Below are 10685 nucleotides of genomic sequence, written 5' to 3'. Positions count from 1 at the left end.
TTTGTGGTGAATATACAGTTAAGATCTCTTTACCTTGTCTGCCCATATAACAACCAATTCTTAACTCTGTAACGCTGCATGTCACTGCATTTAAGGAGGTATTAATTCAATTGCGAAGATATTAGAAGACTTGTGCATGAAGAAGAAACAGTCATCGAAGAAATACAAAGAAGACAATTAATTTGGTATGGACATATTCAGCGGATGGAAAATGAAAGACTGCCGAAAACTATCTTGAAATGGGTTCCAAATGGGAGAAGAAGAAGAAAAGGGCGACCGCGAGATACATGGATTAAAGGATTTAAAAATGGTATGTCACAGAGAGAGTTACAAGACGGAGATTGGGAGGACAGAAGAAGATGGCAACTAGGATCTGGAAGGCGACCCTTCTCGCTGTGAAGCCGGATATTGTATCCTGTGGCTAAAACATATAACTTTAAAAATATTTTCACTTCTATTAAAACAGACCCCTGAAATTCTTACCGTCTATTAAACTCACTTTTTACTCGTAAATATAAAAATGTGGGACTGAATCATCTTGAGGGTATTTGTTTATGATTACCAGACTTTTAAATTATGGAAAAAAAAAAGTTTCAAAATATATAGTTATCATTATCTCAGAAACTATTAAAGATAGAACTATGATTTTTTGCATATACGTACATTTTATGGAGCTCTATACAACCGTTGAAGTCTTATTGCAGTATTTTGTAAAGTCATTGAATTAAAAGAAATATTTAATGAAAAATAATTAGCGTAAAATTGGTAAATTATGTAAATTATAAAATGTTTTATATTTAATCTGAATATAAAAAGTAACAAAAGGTTACACTGGCTATGTCAAGTAAAGTGTGGGCAATAATATTATATAACATTTTTATTTTCATTTCAACAGTGGTTTCTGAGATAATGATACTTGTTGAAACATTATTTTTCCTGTACACTTCATAATTTAAAAGTATGATAACCATGAACAAACATCCCTAGAGGATTAATTTCCACATTTTATATTTAAGTAGTGTGCTTAATATATGGTAAAAATTTCAGAGGTCTATATTTTAAAAGCATAAAATTGTTTAGTCACACGTTAAAAAGTTTTAAAATTTTTTAAAAAAGGTTATATACCTTGGACAGACGGTCCGTTTCGACGCGATGTTGCGTCTTCATCAGTGTCTCCTGAACTACTGGTGATCTTGAATTCTGCGATGTGTATTCGTCAGTTGTAGGATTGGGGATGTGTTGCTGTTATAGTGGGAACTGGTTGTTTGTGTGTTATGACGTATCATGACATCGAATAATGTGTAGGTATTGAACTGTAATTGTGTATTAATTATATGTTGTGGGTATGTTATTGTATGTTTATATATTTCGTATTGTTCGTTGTTGTGAACTTTTTGGTGTGATGTGTAAAATTTCCATATCTGTTTCTATATTTTTATAGTCATTATTATTGTTGATAATGTGGATGTGATGTAGGGTTTGGTTATAGCTTTAATATGTTCATTATATCTTGTATGAAAGGATCTTCCTGCGTGTCCTATGTAAAAATGTGGGCAACTATTGCATTTTAGTTTGTAAACTCCAGTTGAATTATATTTATTTGAATGTTTAATGTGATTATTTAGATATTTCTGTGTTGTGTTATTTGTTTTGTATGCTATCTTGTATTTTAGTTTTCTGAATGAATATCTAAATAATCACAAACATTAAACATTCAAATAAATATAATTCAACTGGAGTTTATAAACTAAAATGCAATAGTTGCTCACATTTTTACATAGGACAGACAGGGCGATCCTTTCATACGAGATATAAGGAACATATTAAAGCTATAACCAAACCCTACATCACATCAAACTACGCAGAACACATTATCAACAATAATCGTGACTACAATAAAATAGAAACAGATATGGGCATTTTACACATCACGCCAAAAAGTTCACAGTATAACATCTTAGAACAATACGAAATATATAAACATACAATAACATACCCACAACATATACCTAATACACAATTACAGTTCAATACCCACACATTATTCGATGTCATGATACGTCATAACACACAAACAACCAATTCCCACCATAAGAGCAACACACCCCCACCCCTACAACTGACGAATACACGTCGCAGAATTCAAGATCACCAGTAGTTCAGGAGACACTGATGAAGACGCAACATCGCGTCGAAACGGGGCCGTCTGTCCAAGGTATATAAACTTTTTAAAAAAATTGTAACACTTTTTAACGTGTGACTAAACAATTTGATGTTTTTAACAAACAGAGTCTTAACGTGAACTAGAATCAATGTCTATCTTTTATAGAAGTGAGAATATTAAATTTTAAATATGATACGATTTTAGCCACAATAGAATATTACAACCTAATGTCCTTAAGACAGTATGTAAAAACCCAAAAACCTCGCCCTCCTTCTCAAACGACTTCAGTTTGCTTTACCCATTGCTCCATTATTGTCACATCTCGTATTAACAATTCTAAATACCCCCCTTAATGTAAAGGGTCAGTTAAATAAACCATCAAGATCGTTTCAAGTGGGGAAGAAAGAAATGTGGCTTATTCAAGAAGGTCTTTAAACTTTCTTATTACTGAGTAAATACGGGATACAAGACGTTGAGGATATGGCACTTTAACCGTTGAAATCATTAAAAATATATTAGGAAAATGTATTTAGTCATTTATAATGGCCCAACGAGCAAGATAGCCTTCCTCCTGCATCTAATATCATAATTAAATTCATGTGTTTTAAATTGCATTACCAATATTGGAAAATTTGAATTCAGTTTCATATTAATACCATAGCACAGCGTTTCCAAAAGTGTGGGTCGCGACCCTCCGGGGGTAAGGGGTTGAGAGGGATCGCGAGTTGATTTACAAAATAAGTCAAAAAGTTTCTTATTAGCATTTATTTTGTATTTATAAACATAAACATAAACGATATTGAAAATAAGCATAAAAAATATTTCAGTAGTTATAAAGTAAAAAATAATGCGAATAATATGCCTGTTTTTCAGAAAGTAGCTTCTCAAATCTGGACTCAGCATTCCATACACACACAGTGATATCATTTAAAGTTCAAGGAAATTTCTCAGTTTTGTTTTGATGCTAACATAGACGAGAAATTCATTTTGCATAAATCCAAGGTTGCAAATTTTAAAAAATTTAAGAATTGTGTATTTCTGTAAGCTCGAGATATTCATGCATTCTTTTGATCCAAAATTTGTCTACGCTCTGCGAGATAAGTATAATTTAAACATTCCATTTCTAGATACATATTTATATGAGATTTTTATCCATAGTTTCTGGAACTTCAACCAGCTGAAGGCAACAGCCTGAAAACGGATTCATCATCTTTGTAATAGTCGTAATTGTTTTGAGTTTCTTCCGGAATGTACTCAAAACGTTTTTGACTAAAATTGTGGAAACTTGGTTGCATGTCCGCAAAACACAGTATTTGCCTATCATATGTAGCGAAATTTTCCATGAGCTCTTTAATACGTTGGAATGAATCAAATATATTTTTATCAAATGATATTGACCAGAAATCAAGTTTATTTGTAAACGCGTTAATTTTGTCTCTGGATCTTATAATGTTAACATCTTTGCCTTGCAAACGATTATTCAATACGCGTTCAGTCCATTTTTATGAAAGGACTGAGCTAATAGCTTTTTATCCACCGGTCTACGGACTGAAATTGTTTTAAAGTGATATACACAATAAAACAAACTTTTAAACAAGGATTGGAGTTGTTTCTGGAGGAAAAGAAGCTTAAAATATAATGCTAGAAATTTAAAATGTTATATATAATTTACAGTATGTACAAATAATAAAAATGGCCAAGTGGACTGAGTAAGTTTTGGGATCACAATCTTAAATTTTGGAAAATAGGTTTGCATATATTCCGATTTCTGGTCTTGCACGTACAGGTATATTAAAAACTCTGTTATTAACTGTAAAACTCTTTTCAACACGATACCCCAAGAAAGCCATCTTCCGTGTGATAAATAGTATTTTTTAATATAACGAACCCATATCTTTACAAATTTTTCTGAAAATACGAGTTTGCAACACCTTTCCTTTGATGGAATTTACCGCTTTGTATTGAACTACTACCGCAGCACCAGAGTTGTAATGGTTGGAAGTACTAGAAATGATGTTTATCTAATGTTTCGTGTAATTGCTGTACCGTATATAATTTAATTTGATCATGCTTCGGATGGTATCCATTGATTTTGAGTAAAATTATCTTAATTTTCGATTTTACAAGGAGTTATATTTTTAGAACAGGGTTTAGTACCGGTACGGCAGTGGAGCGGCCATCGCGTCTTCAGAAAGTTTGGGAACCACTGGTAACGAAATGAAGAATGTATTTTAATCGGCCGTGGTGAACACAACACTTGAGACGCAAAACTAAAAGTTCTGTTGGTTTGAAATCCGTCTAGGACATGGATGTTGTTCTTTGTCCATATTGACTAAACGTCACAAGAGTCCCATCTTGTGTTTGTTCGGTGTACAATGTATAGTTTTCCGAAAAGATTAACCGTGTAATTAAAGAGATTTTTTTAACTGGAGAACCCAGCTGATACGAACAAATTGGGATTGTGACCTATTCGGTTTGGAAAATTTTCGCTAATCCGAAATTATTACTGGAGCGTAGGTATGGGGCACTGGCGTAATAATATTGCCTATCACGCAGATTCTCACCTCTACATCGGAGAAAATTGATTTGTTTTTTTAAATTCAAAGGACAAGTGATGAGTTGATATTAATTTCTAATGAGCTGATCTCTAGGAAACTAACAACAATAAAAATTGTCATCTTAAATATTAAGAACTCTTTTTCTTATATGACTATTATTATTTATTTTCTTAGAGAGCCTATTGAATTTTGATCTCTTGCAAAACATAATAAAACCATTTTTCATTGCCAAATATTGGTTTTTATTTTATCTCTATTAAGTTCAGAAATATGAGGACTTTTCCATTTGTAAATTTCGGTTCGGATTAGCAGAGTTTTACTGTATATTGTTCTTACGTGTCAAAATTTAATAATTACTGGAACAAGAATTTCATCATTCTATACTACATTTAAGTTTTCTGAATCTTGGTTGAAATATGTTCGCAATAATCATAAAGAAACTGCGATAGTATTCTTCCAATTTCCATGTCTTATTAATTATAAGCAGATAGGCTAATTTTTAAAACAGTAGCCTATGAACAGTTATCAGTTATCACTATCATCATTGCTATCTCCGTTTTTCTTTCTTTTTTTTCTTGTATTAGCTCGATGAGAGCTCCATAGTGTTCTTTGACCCTGCTGACCCTCTGTAAGGCTTTAATTTAATTTGTATTATTTTCATCAGCGTCTGTATTTCTTTTTTGTATTTACTGTGCTATCTGGTGGGATGGAAGAGATGGTCTTATGGCCTTAATCCTGTCAGAATAAATAAATAAATAAATAAATAAATAAATAAATAAATAAATAAATAAATAATTTTATACGTTAAATTATTCAGTCACATTCCATTTCGTGTTGAAAGTCTCAATACGCATCCGTCTAACGTTAGATTGACAAAGCCCCCTTCCAATCAATGAGTCGAAGATAAATTCTTCACATATTTACGAGTAATTCACGGTATTCATATGATTACCTAACAAGACAAGAATGATAAATAGTTTAAGAACGTTTTTTTATTATCGAAAGCGTAGGTGCTATATGTATCCACAAAGGAAAGTAAAATAAAGTTTGAATATAACAAAAATAGTTGTTAATATGATTTGTAAGATACGAAAATCAACTGCCAAATGTAGCATGAAACCTCTATGTCAGTACTTTCGTGAGGCTATTGGAGTACACGTGGCCAGCACTGCTCTATTATCCTTCATCTCTCAACAGCTGGACATGTAGTCTAAACATAATTATTCTATTAAAAAAAAAAGAGTTAGAAAAAAATATCTTAGTTCCAGATAATTTGACAGTTATTTGTCATCGAAAACAACGGTACATTGATACTGCTGGCTCAGAAGCACAACAAGCAAGTTATTATTTGTGATTTCCAGAGACGACAGAGTAAGATCATCTTCGACTTCTTCTACCATACTGGATTATTAATGGCAGGTAGTACAGCACGCAGTTCGTACTAGACACTGATCTATGTAATTACCAACCACCCTCTACTGTAGTAGCCTTTAAGATGTGACGCGTCTAATTTACCTTCATTAAAGACAAGTGTAAATATAAACCGATAATAATAGAACACCACATTTTACGTTTTGTTTGATTTTTTTTTTACACCTTACAGATTGTATTGGCAGCTATATTCTTGTGTATTAAAATATTGTGTTATATAATTTCAGTCTGCAACTTATCAAACTTTATATAAATACAGAATTAATTTTCTGTCATGTCATGTTACAATATTATTACCGCGAATATTTTCGACTTATGAAAATACATCTTCAGGTGGAAAACACATTAATACGAGTATATAACAAACTGAAGACAGGTGACATACAATGAAAAAAAAAGGAACACTTTTACATATTGTAAAATTAAAAGATGTATAAACCAATACAGAGTTATGTGAACTAGTGTAGTTCTGAACCATTTTTAACATGTAATAAAACAACATTTAATAAACTTGTGATGTTATAAAATAATCTTGTAATACAAATAATACACTATAGATGTGTCTTTGGATGTATTTAACCAGTTTTAGTCAAATTGTATACATATTTTGAAGGTTAAGTTATTAAGTGTTTTAAAATTTAAAATTATAATACTTAAAATATGCTGTTATTGCCCACTAGTAATTCAGAGTTCAATATTATAAGTGTATTTGAAGGAGTACAAGCATTGACATTCTATGTGTATTGAATTATAAATCACTCGTAGCGATGAGATATGTTGGACATAGTATTTAAGATGGAGAATATGGAGCCTAACGTCGAAGCCATCTTATCGTTGTGTTACATTAACTTGAGTGATCGATATTGTAACATGACATGACAGAAAACTAATTCTGTATTTGTATGAAGTTTGATAAGTTGTAAACTGAAATTATAAGACACAATATTTTAATATACAATTCCAACTTATCTGACCTTCAAATTTATATTCTTGCGAGTTAAAACTTCCTTTTGTACAGTACTTTTACTATATGAACTCTCAAAGACGACTTGGACATTACGGAAGGTTCCCTGTTATTTGCTCTTGTAAGGAGGAGGGACCCCAAGGCTTGCACTGTAGCCAGAGCCTTATTGCGCTTACCACTCCTATTCTGTGAATGATTGGATTGCCGAACGGCCGCACTCTATTACAGATACGGAATTAAAATAATAGGCCGAGTCTCTGTAGCAGTCCTTCTCTATGTAGGTAACAAGCTTCGTAAGACTGTTCACAAGTAACATATATTTAGGCACCCTTGTTTGCTGCACATGCGCAATGCGTTGTATCTGGAACTTAGTAAAATTAAGTGGCCCAAATTTTGTTTTTGGGCCTTTAGTAAAATTAGGTGGCCCAAATTTTGTTTCTGAGCCTTTAGTAAAATTAGGTGGCCCAAATTTTGTTTCTGGGTCTTTAGTAAAATTAGGTGGCCAAAATTTTGTTTCCGGGCCTTTACAAATACAGCACGCTGCACCGAGAACTGAAGCCGGGCAATGGTATGGATGATGATATGTGAATTAATGATGGCGAAATGAGTCCGAGGTCCAACGTCTGAAGTTACCCAGCAATTCTGCTTCAATTGGTTGAGAGAAAACCCCTAAAAAACTCCAACCAGGGAACTTGTCTCAACCAGGATTTGAAGCAGGGTCCGCTCGTTTCACGGTCAGACGCGCTGACTGTTAATCCACAGCGGTGAACGAAGGTTCCCTTAGTGTTTATCTCATCGGGAATTTGACGTCATTCAAATAATTCAGCTCATTTAGTATAATTTCGAGGCGACGTTCAATTGATTACTGTAGCCCTACATATACAAATGATTTTAAACTCTCTACGGAAATGTAATGGGAATCAAAGTTTGGTGATCTAATTGGCCTAAAAACTGATTATCTACGGTCGACAGGAGTTATACAGGGACATCACTTTATTTTTACCAACATTTTTAACATTAACCTGGCTATACTCGGAAACACTGTTGCCCCCTTCCATTACAGGAGTTTGATGTTACTAGTGCAATATGTAAACAAATCATTTTACTGAGTGTAGGAGGAGAGAAAAGTAGTGTATCCATTTATGTTGTAGGGAAATACGATATTACGATTTTCAGTTTGATCATCACTTTTACGGAATTTATCAAAATACAGTAGAGTAGTAACATTTTTTTTTAAACTCAACTTTTCATGCGGCTATGTTCGTTATGTAATGTTTACTTTATTTAGCATATTAATTATTGGTGTTAACATACAATATAGAGAGTGCATTTAAATTGAGGGGCTCATAAGTAAAGGGCTGTAAGTGCACTTAAGCTACTTTTGAGAAAATGGGGTTTAAATATTTAAGCTTACGTAAAATCGGTGAAATTTTTATTTAAATTTTAATGTGTGATGCGATTAAAATATCCCTTTGCCACTAAAATTTTAGATACTTTTTCTTACACTGGATGCGCTTAACTCATGTTATTACAAATGTCACTAGTATTCCTTTGCTTCTAGCCACCTCAATTCAAAAAAAAAAACTAATGTGAATTTGTAAACAAGTTGCTGAAAATGGTTGCCGTTCATTACAATGCAGGCTTCAATTCAGTACGCATATTATTAAAAACATTTTGAAGCATATTCTATGAAATTGAATTTATCGTTTCTTGAATATAATTTTTTAGTACTATATTATTACTATAGGTTCTTTCTTCTATAGAAAACGCAATCATATTTATGAAACACACTATACACTGGAGTGTTTACTTCACTGCTTGAAGACTTCGAATGCAACAGCGGCCGTAAGTTTGTGTGTCTGACGGGAGCAAGGACATTAGTGAAGGGGTGGGAGTGAAGTACATTCAGAAATGCAGGTACAATAAAAATGCAAGTAAAAATAAAATGATGTCCCTGTATAATCTTGCTTTATGGCTGAAATGCGCACGTCTAACTTACACATACTTTTGGAACATTCTGTATAATTTGGGTTCAATCACAACAGGAGTATAATTAGATGCGGTAATTAACCAATCAACAACGAGTTTGGTAGGTTTAGCACCACAACACTGACAAGTAGCTATTTCCCAATGGTTTGTCCTACAAGCCACTCTACATTGTCTGCACAACATGTTATTGCGGATTACGTCAAGCAATAATGGAGATCGATAGCTGAGTTGGCACAGAATGAACCCAGCTCTGTAGTTGGGACGCATCCAACGTTAAATAGCTTGGAAAATCATCCGTGGAACACATTCTTAGTTAAGGATATGAATCAATTCATAATAGAAGCGAAACTAATTTACCTATAAATCAGATTTAAATACAACTTTGTTTTTCGTGTCCTTTCATCAGTTTATTGTTGCTACTGTTAAAATAACAATAATTATTATTACATTCACTTCAGTATAAAAAGCAGTTTGTTGATTTTCTTAACTTAATAGACTGCAGTTGATATTACTATGCCATTATTTTGTGTAAACCGTACGAAGTTGAAAGAAATAAATGTGATATACCCATATAATAATTGAAAACTCTCACGAGAGGAGTAGGTGTGCTATCTAGTGATGTAGCTAGGAACTTATGATAGGGCACCAAATTTTGAAAATATCACTTACAAATTTGCCTATAACTTACACAAAACGTTTTAGAAGAAAGATAGTAACAATTATTGTTTAATACTGTGAAATTTAAGGGGTTAAGTACAGCTTACAGTGGTAAATTTTTTTGGAAATATTCAAAATTTTTTTCTCCATTACTGTATTTTGTACAATAATGAAATGTAGAATGTATAAAACGCTGTCCTTCTGCTATATGAAACAAATATATTTACGATTGAAAAAAATTATTTACATTTCAGTTTTTTTTTTCTTACTGGGCAGTGATGAAGCTTTTCGCACATAACTCAAAAACTATCCAACATTCTGTCATGAAATTTTTGTATGTATTTGTGCATGTCATATCTACAATACTACAATATGATACAAGATCACTAGATCACCTTTGATGGATTGTCTGATAAAAATAAATTCCTTTTTAAAAATGGTCAAATATCAGTATTTTCTTCTAACACAAAACAAAAAAAAAATATATTAAGGAATGTAATTGAAAGAACATGATATTGTAGACACGAGTTTCAGCAATAAAATAAAAGAGAGAGAATATGAAAAAGTTAACATGTTTTTGAGCTATGAAGGAAACGCTTCATCACTGCTGAGTGAACTGCCACCATTTTGAATTGAAAGGAAAAAATATAAATAATTTTTTTAAATCGTAATTTTTTTTTTCATATAGCAGAAGGAAAGTTTTTTTTACACATATGAATTTTCATTGCCGTACAGGATACAGTAATGGCGGAAAAAAATGTTAAATATTTCCAATTCAGATCGGGAGGTCCCGGGTTCAATTCCCGGGCTCAGCTCTCGGTGAATTTTTCTTGAAGAAGAATTCCCTGGGTGTCAAGAGTCTGGAAATTTGTATGAATGTGAGTGTGATTGTGAGTGTGCCGGGTTAATATTAATTAACCAA

This window comes from Periplaneta americana, chromosome 17 (assembly GCF_040183065.1).
Source record: "Periplaneta americana isolate PAMFEO1 chromosome 17, P.americana_PAMFEO1_priV1, whole genome shotgun sequence".
Lineage (NCBI taxonomy): Eukaryota > Metazoa > Arthropoda > Insecta > Blattodea > Blattidae > Periplaneta > Periplaneta americana.
This window is presented reverse-complemented; position numbering follows the sequence as displayed.